This window comes from Anticarsia gemmatalis, chromosome Z, assembly GCF_050436995.1.
Source record: "Anticarsia gemmatalis isolate Benzon Research Colony breed Stoneville strain chromosome Z, ilAntGemm2 primary, whole genome shotgun sequence".
Classification (NCBI taxonomy): domain Eukaryota; kingdom Metazoa; phylum Arthropoda; class Insecta; order Lepidoptera; family Erebidae; genus Anticarsia; species Anticarsia gemmatalis.
This window is the reverse complement of record NC_134776.1, coordinates 21,040,508-21,062,537: the sequence shown is the minus strand read 5'-3', so window position 1 is coordinate 21,062,537 and position 22,030 is coordinate 21,040,508. Positions and strand designations below refer to the sequence as shown.

Genomic DNA, 22,030 nt, shown 5'->3' with positions numbered 1-22,030 from the left:
GTTTGTGTGTGTGTGTTTGTGTACATGTCGTTAGGGCTGTCAGTTAGAAAACGTATTGTTTTGATTGTAAGATGTTTTGTTTACGTTCTCGTTTGTCGGCTGCGACATCTTTGTTGATCGAAGTTTACTACGATTCTGACTTGGATAAAACTTACAGTTACGTTTTATATACAAGAATCTGGTGCAGGTATTACATAATATTATTTTGACATAGTCTAAATTCTAGTATCGTGATGGCCAAAAAATAATAGCAGCACGGTGTTATTTATCAAAGGAAGTTTTACTAAGACCACACAAGTATTTATACAGTAGAATATTTTAATACATACATAAAATCCGCCTTTTCATAATGAGCAATAGACAAAAACCAAGAAACATCGCTTGCTATGCTTTAGTCGTACAGGATATTTTTATTTCAGAATTAAAATTACCTCACAAGATACAATAAAATGAAAGTGTGACAAACTAAATCTAATTTCTTACTGACAAATTAATGTACTGTGAACAAAAGCAAACCCCCAAGCCCTTGCGTAAAGCCATAAACTGTGCTTGCATCGGCACAATACCGCTCTGTGCAAGTGATAATTGTACATATTACCATAATAGGCCTCTGGTATGCCAGAGTGTGACGTCATCGCCGGCGCTAAAATACGCTTTTAAGCTGCCATTGTTCTTGGGAAGTTCATAGCGCATCTGTTGTATAGAATTAGTAACATTTGGTAAAGTAATCATGGACTTTTTGTATTGAAAGGAAAACAAAAATATTTGATTTTGGTTTGATTGACATTTTGGCACTGATGCTACGCAAGTCTAGACTTTATGTCGTAAAAATATTGTTGATTTTTTAGCACCAAGGCGTTTTCTGCTTGGTCACCAAGTAAAACAAAAATCTTTCAAAATGTTGTGTTCACGTAAAAGTTTTGCTGATCCGTTTACAAAATGATATTGTGCAAATAAATTTGTAATTGTTTCTCTTTTATTTTATCTTATGTTCAGTGGTGTGCTTTCATTAACTGACTAATAAGAAGGTAAAGTATAAAAAAATATATATCAGCCCCTATCCCTTTATCCTTAAGACAATAATTTTAAGTATCATCACGTAATTTTTAATCAAATACCAATTACCATACAAAATAAAATACCCATCTATGCAGCCAAAAAAAGTTTCATAAAACCTTACTTCGACAGTCGATTGACAACTCTCATTAAAGAAACATCGTTCAAGACATTTATCTGCAGGTTCAGATAAAACCACATTGACTGACAGTTAGTCACCGAGCCGATAAACTTAATGTACCCCCACTACATTGTACACGACACTGATAATATGAATAACATTCCATTGACAGAAATAAAACGTTTATACAAAACTTCGAATTAATTTAAATAATATTTACGACCAGTTTCACAGATCATGACTTTATATTTGATGAACTATCTTAAAATTCCCTTTGATAAGTTATCTGTAGATATTTAGGAATGGTGAAACGAGGGTTCACTTTTTTTTCTTAGACTTTTCGCAATATAATATATCTGTGACTATGGAGATTGCAAAATTGTGATGAATACTGTGTACCTCTTTAACTATATAACTATATTTACTATATTAACGTGGTTATGCTAGTATTCATATGAAAAAATATATTCCTGAAACTGTTTTAAATGTAGAGCTACATTTTCATGTGTACATAATAGACACAAAGCAAATTAATTACAAGCTTAATTAATGTTAAAGCATAAAACGTAAACTAAAAATGTTGGTATAAAATACGAATTTTCAGTCGCATAAACGCTTGAAACTCCATCTACACAACACTAATGCTAAAAAGAGAAGCACATAATATTTCTAACCACAATCCATTTCCGTTGCTATCCAAAGATCATGGGAATAACACGTCAATAACGAATGTGTTAACCAACCAAATTGGAACGCTTGCTGCTTAGTTAAGAACGGAGGCAACATTGGACGTGCAATTTGGCCGTATAGCCGGAGGGATTTTGAGTCGAAGCACCCAGTAACTGAATCAATGGGTTGGCACTTGTTTTGTAAATCTATCCGAGTTTAATTATAACTGGGGTTATTGCGGATCGCTCGAGTATGGGGAACAATGCTCGTATGGTGGGGATAATCGATTTGAGAGCAGGGGGTCCTGCGGAAATTAATTGAAAGACATGGTATGAAAATTGGAAGCTCCTGGGTGATATGAATTTGGGTATCTTAATTGATGAAATGTAGAGCAGTAGTGCGGTTACCGACAGCCAAATCATGGATTTAATTATAATATGACATACACCGTACGATTTTTCCTTCAACTAAATTTTTAGTACTAAGATTATAGTGCTCATAACACTAACAGAGTAGGCTCCCATTATCTCCAGATTATAGAACAAAAACTATTTTCCTATTCAGCGCACTTTTACCTACATTTGATTATAAGGCCTTCCCCCGATAACATGCTTCTGTTTACTACAAACGTGATTTTTGTAGCAACCTTTTTTCTAGTCAACAATAATCCAACGTCTAGACAAGAAAAGTACCGAGAAAATGCGTTCGTTGCATCCAATTACCCAGTTCTGGAGCCCTCTTGACGGTCCGACTTACAAAGCTTACTGTTGAGCAGCTCAAACATCTCGTAATAGCCTATTATACCATCCAGACGGCCTTTGATAAAACTGTATTATAACTAACTGTAATAAAGTATTGGTTTGCTTATTTGCTACCTTCTTTATTGTTAATCACAGACGCGGAATTTGAATTCATACATACGAGTTCTTTGTTGGTTGCAATATTCGTTATTTCTTTTTCTTTGAATATTTAGTTTTCTAGTTCGTCTTAAAGTTGTTTAAGCAGTTACAAAGCTTTTGACATTATTAATGACTAAATCATTATATTAACGAGCTTTGACTACATGAATTCTTTCTCCTTTCATGCGATAAATTTTTAAGTAGTTTTAACTGTAATAATGTCTTCGACATATCTATTGACTGACTTAATGGGCGGCTAGCGTAGTGTCAAATGTTTCCGTCAAAGCACGCTCAGATATACGCTAAAATACTACTTTATTATCCATCTGTGGAATGTCTGCGGCAAAGATTGCTCAATACCTTAATTTTTTTCTTTAATTGCTCTATGAATTTTCGATCTATTTCTCGTTTACATATTAATTTTATACCACTTGAAATATACTCCAGAATATATGTAAGTCTTTACTATTATTATGAAGACTGGACTAACTCCCAACTAAATTATTATACGTAAACGTTGTTCCTTCAAGTTGTAAGCTCCATGAAGTTTGACACGCGAGTGCAAGTGTGAACCGACTAATTACTAGGTCAAGAGAACAGCTGCCTGGTAAAACAGAAACTTGAGTTCGATAATATTTGATACTAACTTATGATCGTTCACTTGCTAAATTATTGTTGAAAATTTAGCTTAAGTTTAACCCCCGGTTTTCAACTCTCTCTTTGTTCAATTTAGTGAATATTAGAGCAGCGGTTTTGTTTTGATAGTGCAATATCAGATAGTCATGTTTCTCTCAGATATGTTTCTGAAAAATATACTGGTAGCAAGCGGTTACTTTTGAATACAGGGATTACTTTCAAATGGAAAGAAATATGCATGTGGTCAAATATATAATTTAAAATGAAACAATTTTATTCACCGTGATGTTTACTACCAAGTATCGGATAATTGAACGAATTTCTAGCTTTATGTGCGAGCTATTTACTTATTCATATTACCCAATAAACCACAAATTTTAAAGGTACGCCTTTCTACGGTACATACAATGTTTATTACTTGCCTTACGCCCGGTTTCTGAGTACATTTAACGGTAGTTTATCTATACAATCGCGTTAAAACTGAAATAAAAAAAATTGTTATTGAATAGATAAACTACCGCTAAATGTACTCAGAAACCGGGGGTTAGACAACAAAATAAGTTCTTAGTATGCAGTAGCAGTCATTAGTAGTAAATTCTCTAGACGTTTAAGATATTTGTCTGACTGGCCTAATGTTGGTATAATGACGGAATTATTATCGAAATCACTTCGCTCATTAGTGGAAAAAGTTTTTTAAAGGAATTTTATCTTAAGTATGTAGTCTTTTCTATACTAATATTATAAAGCTGAAGAGTTTGTTTGTTTGTTTGTTTGTTTGAACGCGCTAATCTCAGGAACTACTGGTCCGATTTGAAAAATTCTTTCAGTGTTAGATAGCCCATTTATTGAGAAAGGTTATAGGCTATATATCATCACGCTACGACCAATAGGAGCCGAGTACCAGTGAAAAATGTTACAAAAACGGGGAAAATTATGACTCTCTTAAGTGACGCAAGCGAAGTTGCGCGGGTCAGCTATGTACAATAAAACTTATGTTATGTTTGTTTGTTACAGGCAACCAACGCCCCGAAACCTTCCCTAGTAAGTAATATTTTTGGTACATTTTATACTTATGTAACTTTAATAACGTATTGGCTGTTTACTACTTTCTTTCTTGGTAATCACAGACGGGGACTTTAGATACATACATCTGAGTTCTTTGTTAGTTGAAAAATCGCGTTATTTCTTTTTCTTGGAATATTCAGTTATGTATCTCGTCTTAAAGTTGTTTAAGCGGTTACAAAGCTTTTGACATAATTAATGACTAAATCATAATATTAACGAACTTTGGCCACATGCATTCTTTCTCCTTTAATGCAGTTAGTGATCAACTTAATAAATAAATGGATGTAATGACTTAATGTTGTTCATTAGTGGAAGAAGTTTCTTAAAGGAATTTTATCTTAAGTATGTAGTCTTTTGTACAACAAAACTTATGTTATGTTTGTTTGTTACAGTCAACCAACGGCAACGCCCCGAACCCACTCCCTTGCCCAGTGAGTAATATTTTGGTACATTTTATACTTATGCATGAATATAAATTTTTGTGTTAAATGCTGATCTGGATGCGTGGTAAGCCGATGGTGTCTTTCTAATTTATGGAATCAAATATGATGTTATTAAGGGATTTTCATAATATTCTTTTTCAAGAGGTGCCAATACTTATCTGTATATATAAAAATGAATTGTTGTTCGTTAGTCCCGCTAAAACTCGAGAACGACTGGACCGATTTGGCTGATTTTGGTCTTGATTTATTTGTGGAAGTCCAGAGAAGGTTTGAAAGGTGAATAAATTTGAAAATGCGCGGTATTAAATAAAAACAAGAAAGCGTGAGCGGAGCTGTGCGGGTCAGCTAGTAGTATATAAAACACTTTGTCCTCATGAGTGTAGATAGACACCAAATAATTCCAATAGTTAATTCATTATGGGTACAAAAGTAGTCTTCTTAGAATTAGAAACTGTACGACCACATACTTAATTTGAGTGTTTCATTTGAATGTCAAGAAAACTGTCTTTATACAATCTGACAAGAGTTTAAGGTGAAAGGACACACACAAATTAAACTCTCATAAAGGTCAAAAGTCAAAACAAACATACTTAAATTTACAAATTGACCTGTCCAAGCATATCAAATAGGGTTTAATCTTATACAGGGTGTCCCAAAACTCAACGATAATCCGAGACAGGATGAAAGGCCAAGTCATACTGGCTCTAGGAAAAATAAAAAAAAAATTCCATATCACTTAGTTCAGCAATAATAGACATTTTTCAAAAAAGTTGAAATTCCACACCCTTGGTCGCATTTTCAAGTCCTGTGATCACCAATGTCACAATTTCGCTGTGTTTTTTTTAATTTCGTGATCTTCATTAAATTTGCTATTAATCGTAAAACAAATTTATGCACAAAACATTGTTGATTTCATAAAAAAAGTTAAGTTTTAGTGAGTCATGGTTCACAAAAATATCGTTAGTTAACTTTGACGCTTCATATTGAAGAAAAAATGTACTACACTACCCTTGGCAAGTTATTTCAAAAGTTGGCGCATTTAATCAAGATTTCAAAATGGTGCAACACTTGCCACTTTTCTTTCCATTAAAAATGTTATTTTTATTTAAACGAAGAGTATCCTCGCAGATGGATCGAACGCAGTAGTTCAATTTTATGACTTTCTCGTTCCCCCGATCAAAATCCTGTAGATATTTTTGACTGCGAATGCATAAAAGAAAAAGTCTATTCGAAATCAATACAAAATCTATCAGAACTTCGCCAGAAAATTGATACAGCGTTAGAGGAAATAAATGCAAGGAATTTTGTTTGACCGGTGCAAAGGTCTTTTGTAAGACGTTGCAGAGCCTGTATTCGTGCCAGAGGAAAGCAATTATTTTTAGTAAAGAGGTAATTGAGTCAGTCCATAACCAATATTTAATTTAATAAACAATAATAACAATTTATAATAATAATAATTAAAAAAAAAACAAGGAACGAACCATCATTCTTATTTAATTATTCTCCTTAAACTAAAGTAATCCAAATTGTTTTCCTCTGGCACGAATACAGGCTCTGCAACGCCTTACAAAAGACTTTTGCACCGGTCAAACAAAATTCCTTGCATTTATTTCCTCTAACGCTGTGTCAATTTTCTGGCGAAGTTCTGATAGATTTTGTATTGATTTCGAATAGACTTTTTCTTTTATAGGCAGTCAAAAATATCTACAGGATTTTGATCGGGGGAACGAGAAAGTCATAAAATTGAACTACTGCGTTCGATCCATCTGCGAGGATACTCTTCGTTTAAATAAAAATAACATTTTTAATGGAAAGAAAAGTGGCAAGTGTTGCACCATTTTGAAATCTTGATTAAATGCGCCAACTTTTGAAATAACTTGCCAAGGGTAGTGTAGTACATTTTTTCTTCAATATGAAGCGTCAAAGTTAACTAACGATATTTTTGTGAACCATGACTCACTAAAACTTAACTTTTTTTATGAAATCAACAATGTTTTGTGCATAAATTTGTTTTACGATTAATAGCAAATTTAATAAAGATCACGAAATTAAAAAAAAACACAGCGAAATTGTGACATTGGTGATCACAGGACTTGAAAATGCGACCAAGGGTGTGGAATTTCAACTTTTTTGAAAAATGTCTATTATTGCTGAACTAAGTGATATGGAATTTTTTTTTTATTTTTCCTAGAGCCAGTATGACTTGGCCTTTCATCCTGTCTCGGATTATCGTTGAGTTTTGGGACACCCTGTATATAAAATTCTCGTGTCACAATGTTAGTTACCGTACTCCTCTAAAACGACATGACCGATTCTCATGAAATTTTATGAGCATATTGTGTACGTCTGAGAATTGGCTAACATCTATTTTTCATACCGATATGGATTACCTTATTATACCATACCTTACCTTTTTTCATTTTTAGACATTTTAAATTTCTGTTTATTATGTCGCTTTAAATAATACATACAACCCAAAGTTTTACCCTTTCATCACCAACTCCTATTTTTAACAGCAATTTTATTATAGCCTATATGGCAAAACAACGTTTGCCGGGCTAGTAACAATATAATAACACGTACTACACAAACAATGATCACTGTAGCAGACATCAAAGCTCAAACGTCTTCGGCAGCTAATTAGAAGGTAACAGCCGTAATTAATACACGAACTGTAATCGAGATGCAATATGCAATATTTGATGCGATCTCTAAGGATATATTAATGTTTATTCATTGAACTGAAAAGTGGATTATCGATGTGTTAATGGAACACAGAATTTCATTACGTGTTGCAATAGTTTGTTATTACTGCGTGGAATTTAGTTAACTATGCAATATTAATATTTGTTTGTATTTTTTTTTGTTTTTGGATAACATATTCGACAGTATTTTTAACATAGGGGATTCGCGATTGGCGGATGGATAGATAGATAGAAAGAAATATAACAATATTTGTTGTACTAGTTTAGTGTATTATTCTGAAATACATCATCTGTGAAAATCTTGGCTGTCTGACTCTCACGGTTCATTAGATACAGACTCTTGATAGACACACAGACAGACTGACAGCTAAGTCTTATTGAAATGGTTCCCGTTTTACGCGTACTGTTACAGAACCTTAAAAAGGGACTCCTGAAAGGTTATGTATGCCAAGAACAGTAGTTCGATTCTCTACTGCTATCGACTACCGGCAACCGGCTATCGAAAAATGTTGTATGACTATCGGTTCAGAGCCTCTAGCGGGCGTCGTAGAAACTATTTTTGCAGAATATTTTGAATGTCACACTCTCGATACTCGATGGATCCAATATTAGAAAATCGTGCTACAGAAGAAAGAATAAGAAGTTTGTGCGGATCATAGCAAGTGCCGTTCTTTCTCTGCCTAACCAATGAAAACAGTGATTTATTGTAATACGATAATAATTATTGGTCTAAATAATATACTAATTACTTACTCAATGTTTTGACGAGTGATGAACACAATTCAATATTTGTGGCTTTCGAATAATTAAATTTTATCTCGTAATTAGCGGTTTCGGCTCACGTTAGAATATAAATGGTAAACCATTTTCAATACAATGTTTCATTGTCGCGTGAAAATCATTATTGTATTCGGATACAGTTGTGAGCAAAAATATGTGTGGAATATCACACCTAGGGCTTCGGATGCAAATAGTATTATTATTATTTTAATGCACTGTTTGTTAGTTAATTACAGGTATCGGAATTTAAAATCTATGATGATGGTATTATTTGGAAATAACGAATATTATTAGTTTATCAGTTAGTGATCTAGGATTACTTAGGATATTTTAAAAGTGGTCTATGTTGGGTCTTATGACTACAGCCGTGCAATTTGGTTTTGAAAATCGGTATTGCAATTTATGTTATTTATTTCGCTAAAAAAGGCACAGATTTTCGCATTTGTATTATTGATGATGTTTGTAAAGATTCGTGCAAAAAAAATAACAAGTCTTATGTGTATTTTTAAGTCCAAAACTATTCTAATCATTTATTACTTCTGAACACCTATTGCGGATTAAAACAAGGTCCCCAATATCCCCAGGAATTTACAATGCGGACAATGTCACGGGATAAAGCTAGTTGTAGTCACCCGTGTCACGTGTCATAATACAAAATACACAATACACTATCCGTGTATTGTATTAAAACATTCAAATAACAATATTTTCCTGTAACACTAATTGCTAAACTACTATCATAGTTGGCACAATCGTTAAAGGAAAAAACAGATTTAATATATTCTTACCGTGTTTAGTTATTTGGGATTAATGAACTGAAAAAATAACATCCCGTATGTTCTTAGAATTTCATATAATTTATCGGAAATGAAAAGAAAAAATATGTGTCCTTTTATTGTCTAATGTAGTACGTATTATCTTAAGTAATTATTGTTTGGTAATTGCGTTGTTTTATTATTAAAATTCTCTACAACTTTTGAATACCGACAATCGGCTAACTATCGAGAAATTTTATACGAAAAGTGTTATTTTGGCAGTACATTTTAAATTAAAGACATAATCCGAAGACAAGGGCTGAATAATAAAACCATTTTTAATGAACCCGTAAGTTGCTAAACTAGTAAATTAAACTTAGTACGCAAACAAGCTTGGTCAGCTGTATGCAATAATTCACACAAAATCCTTCTTCCGTAATAGTAAAGATAGCAAAATCATCTGCCTTCTTTATTACAAAACAAAACTAAAACACTAATTAAAAACGCGACAATATTCCGCAAACTGAAACAAGTCTCATCAAAGAAATATCTAAAGTTACAAACAAACAAACATAGTTTTGTATCAAAGCAAAGTCTTGCATAGAGACGCGACGCCGAGACTGGATGCCTCGGTTTAATACGCAGTAGGAATTCTATCAACACTCCTTCGTATGAGATTTATATTCAATTTTTCTTTTATATTCTAGGATTTCTTGCTTTTGTTTTTGCTTTGTTACTGATTAAGGTTGTATTTTCTGTGAATTAAAAGCTTGAGACAAGGATTATTTAGACATAAATACGGATAACTTGTCATAGAAATTGTTCATTGATCTCTGACTATTTCTAGAGTTACGAGCGATTACATGTGTGACTATTATTTTTATTTTTATTTTTTTTTCTTTTCTTTTTTAAAAGACAACTCCCGCACTAAGAATTGCTCTTGTGTCGCGGGGACTTTTACAAACATACAAACAACGGACACAAAGCACAACCAGACCCGAAACAATTATTTGTGGATCGCACAAATAATTGCTCCGTGTGGGAATCGAACCCACGACCTCCCGTTGCAGTGGTATCGGCGTGGCGACCTAAACCACTGCACCACGGAGGCAGTCAACAAGTATTGTATAAATATATTCTCTTGATTGCATATGAACTATTAGAAAATGATAAATATCGGGCAACAATGATCACGATATATCCATGACACACCAAAATCATAAATCAGTCGCAGGAAGCTTGCAGTGTTTTCGTTGGCACATAAAAAGTTCAGATTTTAGTATACTTTACTCGATAATTGATATTTTTATTTTTTATACTACCAGTGCACATGCTACCGGGATTTTAATAAAATATCTTTTAAAATTACATTTCAGTCATCTCACAAACATATCTACAGTCTAAGACAATAAAGAAATTACAATAAATCTTTAACCAACAAACCGTACGATATCAATATCGAATCGAAGGATAACGTTCAATCTATCCGTTGTTATCTTTGTGCTTGAAGCTTCAATCTCCATACGAACCAAGTTAACCGATGTACATGTAAATAAGGTTTCTACGGCGGAATACAAGTCCCTGAGCGGTATTTGTAATGTGTCGTGCTCAGGTGCACTGCTATGAGAATAGTGGAATTTGTGAAAAAAATGTTCCTTTACTTAGAATAAATTGTATGTGGGACTTTATTAATGTACGTATTATGAAGAAGATGTATCAACGTACATACACGCCTGTAACACCCGAAGATAGACATAGACAGATGTGTACGAAATTTTTGCCATTAACCATGTAATAGAGGGCCAGCCTATTTTCATATCATATCATATACCGGGCACATTACCAAACTCTGAGCTACAATTAAGAAATATTTTCATGTAAATTAAAAAGACAAACAGCACTTTTCCCGATCCGAAAACTTAACCCGAATCATCATTATCAGCAATCGAATACAATATCGGCAGTGTTTAATTTAGCTCTTAATATAAAATGATATTTACAGTTTACGAACAAGCTCAGATAACCTATCTTCCAGATAAAGTAAAAGCCATGAAAATTTTAAAATCCTACCTGCTAAAGTAAATCAGTAAATACGACAACGAATGTTCAATTTTCATGCAATAAGCTATCTGAAAATTAAATCAAAAATATGAAAACCAATGTTTATTTTTCACATGGTAAGCTATCTAACACATAACCAGAACTTGTAAAACTTTAAGTACAAATACAATAGCAAGTGATAGGATAGATAACATGCAAGTCGATCAAAGGTTTCCGATTAGTTCGCCTCGATCGATGTGCGAGCTCGGGCCTTGATTGGTCATCACATCTACATATTGGTGGCATAATGCCTTTGACACTGTTCTTGTGATTGATGGTTTTTGTAGCAGGGAATAGTGTTTGATTTTGTGAAACTGGATGCTATAAATGTCTGCTTTAGATAATCTTCAATATTGTGGCTTGGTTCATTTTTTTTGTTTAAAAGCCAACTCCCGCACTAAGAATTGCTCTTGTGTCGCGGGGACTTTTACAAACATACAAACAACGGACAAACAGTACAACCAGACGCGAAACAATTATTTGTGGATTCCGCACAAATAGCTTACGACGAACCCACGACCTCCCGACGCAATGGCAAGCGGCTTGGCGACCTGAACCACTGCGCCAAAAAGTGAGTCAATATTGCCATTGCCTACTTAAATTGGCTATACGTCTGCTTGTCCGGATTATGGTACATCATTATATCGATAGCCACAGTTTTTTTATTATCTAGCATCTAAAAAAATATCTTCATCTAAATCTTTCTGCTATATATTTCATCAAACTCCGATTTTGGCAAGATTCAGTAACAAAGATAAACTTTAGCGTTTGTAATACTAGTACCTATAGAAAACAAATAGATCTATAGATCTACAAACATCAGTTTCTAGTCCTAGGTTACAAGTTACCGAATACAATGCCCCTTACATTGGTATACTGACACTGGCATTGCAATAAGATATGACATGAATGGTGCTTCGACGTGTTCTACGGAATATGAAGGAAACTCGAGCTAAGACGTTCGTGTTGATATATCTATGAAGTGTTGATCATATTTCACTCTATGTCTTCGATAGATAGTATTGTGAAGGAGAAATAAAGGACGATAATGGTGCAGAAGTAAAAGTGGTCGCCATTGCCAGATTACAGAAAAAAGATTAATTTCTAAAAAAAAATTTCCAATTAATTTAATGATCTTCATGCAATGGTGAGCTAGGCTAAGAAAATGGTGTCATTAGCTAGTATCTAATTTCTAACTTCATAGTGAAATCTTATTTCATAGAATTCGTAACGTAGGATAAGTTTTTAGAAATCTGTGCTTGTATGTACGTTTTTAACACTTCTTGCTTAAACTGTTAAAACTTAATAATAGTTTAGGTATTAGGATATAATATCACTAGGGTCTACCATTGGCTTCTTCGTTTTCAAAAATCATCATTGAAATTGAAATATATATTTTTATGTTATTTTACTTTCACCAAACAGCTAGACAGCTAGTCTACCAACATAAGGATAATATTTACATTGTACTACTAAGCGAAGGTAACAAACACTAACACATCTTTCACCGAAACACATGTTTACAATATCGGTACTGAGAAGTGCGAACGAAAGGTAACACGCCGCTAGATGGCAGCAGTGAGTGGGGGGGAGAAGTGGGGGGTTAATTGAAAACATTTATGTTATGGACTGTTGAATGAAACGCTGTGTAGTACTCGCAATCGCGATCTTTCGATAGCCGTATTGAGATCATCTTGATTTTTAGGGATTATTTTGAATCAAACTTTGTTAATGGTGATTCTTTCATATGTGGAACGTATTAGATTTTTTATGTCTTTATTATAACATGTCAATTAAGGTTTGCTACCCTAAGGGTAAAAACGAGACCTTATTATTGTGAATTCGCTGTCTACAACTACTAAAAGACAGAATAAAGGGCCTACCATAAAACATACGTGATTTTTTAGCCGCTTTTATAAATATTTCCGATCTACCTCCATAATTTACACCATAGGTACACCAAGATTGATCTATCTGTCGGAAAAACCGATTTATATATTGGCACGGCGATAGGTAGATAGTGGCACGGCGATAGGTAGATAGGCTCAAGAGAGACAAGCTACGGTCACCCACTATAACAGTAATAAACACAGGCGGAAATACAAGCAAGCGTAAACTTAATTAAAGTATCTAGTAGTTACCACAATACCTATGTTTTTGGCGCAATTTTGATTGTAAATGAATAAGAGACCACTAATTCCTTGATCGAAATAATGAAGTATGTACAGGTAAAGTACAAGTTAAGCAGAAAACTTTAGGTTCTTCGTAAGCCATTTTAAAAGAATAGCTACAATCTGTCAAGCAAAATAAATGTTATCTAGCGAAGTAAAACCGCACATGTAAAGTCCGACTACTATCAATTGTTTATGCAACAACGCTAAGGAATGCCATTCACTAGCTGACTCGTCGATTACGAGGCGACGCACGTACCCGCGGATGACATACGGTTCAATGCTCCAAGATATCAATTTAAACATACATACATACATACAAACATGGTTGTAACGATCATAATTCTATTTGCGAGATCCATTGTCTGATTTTGAAATTCTAGGTATGATTATGTATGCATATTTTTTGTAAGGTTTTTCGGGCTATTTATAAGGTAGTAAAAATTGGAATGTTCAAATAGAATAGCAAGACGCTTATTATTGTAGCCAGTAGCGCTCGTTAATCAGTCATTCATCGGCGGGTTAAGCCATCTTCAGCACGGACATTCTTTAGATGGGTAAAACTACTGTGGTCGAAGCCACATATACACTTTATCTATTAAAGTTAAACAACTTCGTGCTTCGGATAGTTAATAGTATCAGAAGTGCTAGTTTCTTTCTTTAAAGGCCTTAATAAAAAATAATCTTTGTTTTCACCTGTTACAATAATAGTCTAGCGGTTGGTTTATAACCGACCAAAAAGGAGGAGGTTCTCAATTCGACTGTATTTTTTTTTGTTTGTTACCACGTAAAATTTTACTAGGTAGATCAATATTGATGATTAAAGCTAGTTTTACTTTTAACCAGACGTTAAATTGAGGTAAATAACAAACGCGAGAATAAGCTTTTCACTTTACAGCTTAAACAATAATACTGACCCAACAGCTGAGAATTTCCTCGCAAATATTCGTTTAAATAACATTTTAATTTCAAAGCAAAATACCGGGAACTGTATGCTACTTCAACTGCTTCCGAGGATACGATACTCTAATTACAACATTAGTGACTTTTATACATAACTTCATCACCGTACGATTTTTAGTATATCATATTTGATAGTTACATAGCATTTAATTTGAAATAATAAACGTATTTCTTTTGCGAATAGTACATAAAACTATCTTTTGTAGCGCAATTCTTTACGTTCGGTGTTGTCGAGTATCGAAAGTTTGACATTTAAAATGTACTGCCAAAATAGTTCCCACAGAGCCCGCTAGAGGCGCTGATCTGGTCTTGGTGCAAAAATTCTCGATAGCTCGCCGGTTGCCAATAGTCAATACAGGTAGAGAATAGAGCTACTCATCACGACTTCGTTCCCTTAGAATAATTTAAAGGGGTAAACCAAGCTATAATATTTAAAACTAGCTTTTACCCGCGACTTCGTTCGCCATCTGATTTTTCCCATGGGAATGCGTCATTTTTCCGGGGTAAAAAGTAGCCTTCCTTTCTCAGGTATCAAAGACTAAAGACAGACAGAGTTACTTTCGCATTTATAATATTATAGTATGGATCTCATATTCTAGTGAAAAAAGTCATTCAAGATGCAATATAAGCTTGGTATCAGTACCGTATTTTCAAGCGTCTTACTAGAAACAATATACTAGATATCTTGTACCTTCATAGCCTATTTCGTAGTAAGTAATAGTAAGTTCAAAGCCAGAATGTCTCAAAGGCACACGTTAGGTCGTTGCACAATATTTACAATAGCTCATATGCAACATAAGTGGCCACAATTTATAACGTCAACAATGTGAATAAACGCAATTTTGCTGAGAAAAGCGGTACGTAACGATATTCTATACTTATTATGTTACCAGCTTATTGCTAGAGGCTACGCATGCGTGGTTTTTTTATGCCATTGTAGTATACTAAATTATGCCAGAGTTCGTCTGTCTGAAAAGTTTTCAAGGTGTTAAAATGTCGTATGTGTTAATCCAGGTTGTAAACTATCTGTGTACCAAATTTCATTGAAATCAGTTTTATAGTATTTGAGTAACAAACATGCATAGATTCATCATATATTTTGATTCGAAATTTTTTACGACTTTTTTTAGTCCGATGTTAAACCGCGCCTTCAGCAATCTCAATGCAAAATTTAATCAAAACATGTAAGTACTTTTTTTGTTAAAGAATAACAGACAGGTAGATTTTCAAATTAATTTACACATGTCATAAGTGCTAATTTCACTTATTTATTAAAGAGGCATTTTTTTTAATTAGCAGAAATTTTCGCATCAAAAGTGACTTGAATCGAAAAGATTCCTAGCTTTTATTCAACGCTTCGAAAGAGTTCTAGGTAACTTTGATGAACTTAATAAAGAACCTTTCATAACCCATTGTCCGGTCAATTTTAAAATATTTTATCTTTTTCAATGGAGCATGGAACTTTTGATTACTTATTCATAAAAATTTTGATCTTTCTTGCAATAAATGGCTTTAGCAAGAGATTTGTGTTATTGAAAGATCGTTTCTATTTATTTTTTGTCATGGACACCCTATTGAAAGATCCTACTTATATTATAAATGGGAAAGTTTGTGATGATAGATGATATAAATATGCTTAATACTTGTTAACGGTAAAACTACGGTTATCAGTGGACCTAATTTCATCATTAACATGACTTTAAATTCGAAACAAAAAATATTACATGGTAATGTTAATTTTGGCACTTTCGTATGAACGATAATGCCACGAACCAGTAGCTCGATTCTCTACTACTATTGACTACCGACAACCGGCTTATCATTGAGAAATTTTGTACAAAAATCTGATCAGCGCCTCTGACGAGCGTCGAAGGAACTATTTTGGCAGTACATTTGAAATGTCAAACTTTCGATACTTGACTGTATCGACTGTACAGAATCACGCTACAGTATGCCTTTTTTATCAAATGTTTCAACACAAAATATGACAAAGAAACGCCTCGGCCGTGAACTTAAAACCTTATAAATGACTCATCATACTTTTTGCGCAACTGCATATCTTTGCATAAAAAATTAAATGCAGGTATTTTACCCCCTTTTTTGTTATCTTGTTTGGGATTTCGCGATTCAAAATTCAACTTATTAGTATTGCTGATTGATGTATAAAATTACTTTAAGAAAAAAGCTAGAGGCTTATAATTTGTATTATGTATAGCGTAGTCTTCACTACTCTACTACTGAATGTAAATAAAAAAATCATAATCGCCGGGTGTAATAAAATAAAAATAATAATAATAAATAATAAATTTAACCCATTACTGTCCCACTGCTGGGCAAGGGTCTCCTTCCGTATTGAGGGAGGGGTTAGGCCTTGAGTCCACCACGCTGGCCAAGTGCGGGTTGGGGACTTTGCATGCCCTCAATAAATGTATTCAACAAATTTTTAGGCATGCAAGGTTTCCTCACGATGTTTTCCTTCACCGTTGGAGCATGTGATAATTATTTCTAATACATACATAACTTCGAAAAATCATTGGTGTGTTGCCTCGGATTCGAACCTCCGACCACTAGCGTGGGAGGTGCTAACTTAAACCACTCGGCTATCACTGCTCTACTACTGAATGTAAATAAAAATCATAATTTAAAACATACACATTTTTATTTCACCCGTCGTTCAAAAGGTGCTTCATACCAGCTGAATTTAACTTTAATACGTGTGCTAATTAACCAAAACTTGACCCGGTAAAGGTCACTTACACATTTAAAGTAAAATTCAATTAAAATTAATAAACCAATTTGTTTACAAGTAGTGTCGCTCATTTGGCTACCTCTACTACCGACAACCGGCCAGCTATTGAGAAATTCAACACAAAAATCTGTATAGTGCCTCTACCGGGCTTCGTAGGAACTATTATGACAGCACATTTTAAAAGACTAAACAGTACCGACTGTAGAGAATTGTGCATTTATTTATACACTAGCCATTGCCTGCGACTTCATCCGCGTTGTTTGTGACTCAAGACAGAATTTTGAAACAAATTTTTCATCCTCTATTTAATCCACTTGGTAGAAGCATTGATCAAATTGATCCTATCTTAGCAGATGTTTATGTCATAACATCTACCTGCATGCCAAATTTCAGCCCGATCCGTTCAGTGGTTTGGGCTGAGCGTTGATTGATCACTATGTCAGTCAGTCACCTTTGAGTCATATATAGATTTAAAGTAAAATTCAATTAAAATTAATAAACCAATTTGTTAAACTAGTATCGCTCATTTGACTGTCGTCGCTAGCGTAAGCCTGTACAGCTATGGCGTCGCATCGTCTCGTAGCTTCATACGATTATATCTATGTTGTATTATTATATATGTAGGTTTTATACGCGACTGAGCCGGTATGTAAGGCCGCGTTCCCGCTTTGATGTAAAGGGTTTTGAAATGCAAGGGTTTATATACTAGCTGTAGTTGGGCTTAGTAAGTAGTAGTAGTTAGACTATGTCCCGGGTCTTTATCTATTTATATGTTGAGCAGTATAACGGTTAACTTTGTCGCTCCATGTAAAACACTGATATTCAGCTGCATCCGGTGAGACTGGAAGCCGACTCCAACATAGCTTGGAAAAAAGGCTAAGCTGATATATATAACGGTTAACTTTACTGACGGACAGACAGACTTTTCTATATTATAGATAGTGAGCTATTTTTTGGTTACAGAGCAAATTGGGCTCTTGAGCGTAGTTTTTATGCTGAAAAGAAAGGAAGAACAAGTTTTTATAAACAAATAATTAATTATATCGATGATAGCGTCATTAGTCATAACAGCAGAAAAACCTGTCTTATATCTTAGACTGGAGTCTTCGAAAAATATAGCTTTCTTTAACTTAAGTAAAGGTTACCGCTTAATTTCCCCTACAAAATAATTAAACAGCCAACTGAGTATCAAGTCGTCTTAAAAATAACATTTAATGGGAATCTCAAGAATGTAGATTAATTTAACCTTTTGAGTTGTGCGTCAACATGCCATAGTGGGCGTCGAGTGGCATTTTCAAAAATATGAAAAATAAAGAAACGGCGGCCGTGGACTTATAACCTATAAATTGTGAATCATCTTACATATTTTTTTGTAACTGGTTACATATTTTTAAGAAAAAATGCAGGTATTAAATCCTCCTTTTTTAGTTTGCTTACCTGAGACCCAGGTCGAAATGTTAAGTCGTTTTAAATGAAAATCGTAACACAGTTTTAAATTTGGTTTGCAACTAAAGTTTTATTATATTTAGCAGACAATATAATAAGATATATATTTTTTCGTTGAATTTTATCTACTATCGACGTTTGAAAGGTTAAGATAAAGCTTCACTCCTTCTATATAAGAGTAGGAAAGCTTAATAGGTAGAATAGATGGAATGAGCAGTAAATTCCCAGTTGTCCTCTCTAACACCCCCGGGTTACATCTGGGAATAAAAGTAGGAAGAAAATTCCCAATTGTCACCCAGTAGGCACAGTGCTAGAGGTGACAACTAGGAATATGCCGAATTAGGTATGCTTAGCTTAGGTAGAATTTTAACACGGTAAATGTTATTCATAAACACACTATAAACCTATTTTAGTTAAAAAGCTACTATAATATGTTTTCTCTTTTTCATTTTGCTAAGGAGTGTAAGAAACAAAACAGTTTATAAGCCTTTTATAACTTCATATATTTTTATGAATAAGAGGGTAAATCTTTCGGCTAGATAATATATGGCATGGGTATAAAAAAGTGTTTGCGTGTCAGTGGGTAGTCCTTTAGCTACTGATATCACGATAAGGTAGGATGTTGCAGAATAAAAACCGATTCGCTCTAACGATTCGTTCGCAACAATTACAATGTTGTCATGACGAAACTAACATGGGAAAGTTTGTAATCCTTTGTAAATGCAAAATCTATATAAATAATCGTCTGTTTGCCAAGCTTTTGAGACTAAACTGCTAGATTTATTTTAAAGAAATTTTGAACAAAAATGTTAGAAGCGGGGGATCAACTTAAGCAACTTTGTTTTTCAAAAATAGAGGCTGGGTATATAGGCAACTTTGTTTTTCAAAAACAGATTAATGAGGGTAAAAGGAAGGAAAATCATAACTTTTAAACTCTCGCGTTGCATGTTTAATGTATAATAGAATACGGGAATTAACGCGAACACGCATTTTACCTTAAAATGCCTAACGTTTCGGCGCAGGTTGCACTCGCCGTGGTCCCAGGCTGACTCACCACGGACCACGGCGAGTGCAACCTGCGCCGAAACGTTAGGCATTTTAAGGAAGGAAAATGTAAATAAATGTGTTGCTTTTCAATAATTATAAGCCTTATGGGGGCAGGTAGGAGAAAGTTCAAACGCGAGCGGAGCTGCGTGTGTCAGCTAGTATTATTATAATTCGTTTGGATGGATGGATGTGTGGTTGTTTTTTTGTTACTCATTCACATAAAAACTAGTTAAAGATCTTTTATAAAAAAAATAGTTATACTGTACTAACATATGATATACTTGTCTATTATTAATGGCTATCTAGACACAAGTCACAAGATTTCCAGTATACCTGCATATCTATCTGTCCGAATAGATAGACAAGTGAACTATGTAGATGGATAGAAAACTAAGTGCTAATCCAGTAAAATCTATGTTAGTAGTTACTGTAGTTAGGTATCTCTGGAAATCAATCCGCGATGTTATACAAGCAGAAACTGTTTACCAACAAAATGCTCTCACTTAATATAATCTCTGAAATGTATTTTAAATTATTAAATGAAATGAAAACTGAAAAGGATATCGAGCTGTGTCAAAAAGGCTCATTTACTTTAATTGAAGTGAAGTGGTCATTTTGATTTATTTTAGCCAATTTATTATCTGAACCAGATATTAATCTGTATACATAAATGTATTTTTACCCATCTACGTGTAAAATCACGTCTTTTTACTCTAAAGATAGGTAGAGATACCAAAGTAACATATGGTGCCTACAAACTTATTTCCCTGCATCACATTCAAACCAAAAATTATATACTTAAAATCCTAAGTTTTAAATTCTGATCAAATCGTTTAAGATCTGTTTAGCAATTAAGTATTATGTATACAAACCACGAAAACGTATAGTTAAACACATAAAGTCTACAATTTTTCATAACTAAAAATTATCCCAGTTATACATACATACATACATACATAAAAATCATGGCTTCTTCCCATAGGGGTAGGCAAAGACCGGAGAACACCACTTGGTACGATCTTTACAAATTTCCCTTGCTTCACTCACATCCATACATGTTGTCATACAGGACCGCCGGTTACGAGTACTACGCACATGACCTTTTATAGGACATCACCGATATGATCTGTGTACGTCTTTCGAGTGCGTTCACTCCCCTCCATTTACTTATTTAACCTTTTGCAACATATAAAATAAAGTCTTTCATATGGAAATGCACACTGACATTAAACGAATATATTGCATTTTAAAATATGTTTTTCTTTAAGTACCATAAAGTTTTTCCGAGAAGAAGAATTAAGTGACTGTTACTTGTTTTGTTATTTCATCTCTGCCTATGAGAAAAGGGCCTTATATTATATGTGCTCTAACTCTGTCTATAATAAATAGCTTGTGTTACTCTAACATATTATTACTGTTAAGCTACAATACTGTCAAATTTCATTAATTTGCAGTTTAGCAACTTTTCAGGAGAGACAAATTTCAATGTCGCCTTTCGATTCTTTAGCCAATGAAAACAGAATGTCAAAACTGCCAAAAAACTTGACAGAGCTTAAACGACGATTTTAAATGTTAAACTCTCTCGATACTGGATAGTACCGACTGTAGACCACTGCGTTAGAGTCATTATAACACCTGTGCAGACTTCCAAAATTTCGCAAATATATTAAGTAAGATTCAATATAGACTAGACACTCAATTCCCATTAGTTTGCCACAGACTTAATAGCCCGACAATAGCCAGTCTCGGTAATCGTCGTCTATTCATGATATAATAATAACCGCATGTCCTAAGGCACTATATCTTCGCTTCAATAGCAGACAGAGCCGGGGTATATAACTAGTATATATTCAATATTATTGTAGAGTGAGTGATAGTGGAAATTATATTCGATAGTTACTTATTAATTTTCCCTTTAGGTTATGCCCGAAAGTGTAATCAAGTGTGTTTAAAAACAATTGAATTTTTACTGTTTTTAAAGTTTTTTCTTAAGTAATAAGGGGCCTATTGCCATATACTGGATAGAAAGCCTAACTCTAAGCTAATATTAACAACATTTCAAAGAAAATTGTCTATAGCATTTTTTCGACGCTAAAATCGAACCTGTAGCCGCGATTAGCAATTGCACTCTTCGCAGAGATTAATGTACTCAAAATAAATTTTAAGTTTAAATCATAATATAGTTGGTCATTCATAATCAATGAATGAAATTACTACCAGTTTCAAAAAACATCCAACAAGATGAATTGGCAAGAAACACACAACTCAGAGACACACATCGAGAAAGATATCTATCTCGCTCACACTAACGCATTTAGGATATACCCATCTTTTACTTTCGTTAATCGAGTATCGGTTTTGCGAATCGTGAACAAATTGTTCGTGTGTAATCGTCCTAAGGTGACGTAATCTATCGTAGGAATGC

At 33.9% G+C, this 22,030-nt stretch overlaps 1 protein-coding gene and 1 long non-coding RNA gene across 2 annotated transcripts in view; one reads left to right on the top strand and one right to left on the bottom strand.

The window, feature by feature from the left end:
* LOC142986346 (Krueppel-like factor 6) overlaps positions 1-22,030 on the bottom strand; it is a 175,138-nt gene that overhangs the window by 64,211 nt on the left and 88,897 nt on the right. The window lies entirely within an intron of this gene.
* Positions 1-22,030, top strand: part of LOC142986347 (uncharacterized) — a 100,183-nt gene that overhangs the window by 56,175 nt on the left and 21,978 nt on the right. Inside the window, exons 2-3 of the long non-coding RNA XR_012960351.1 lie at positions 4,396-4,422; positions 4,839-4,877. This is a non-coding gene — a long non-coding RNA (uncharacterized LOC142986347). The remainder of the gene's footprint in view (positions 1-4,395; positions 4,423-4,838; positions 4,878-22,030) is intronic.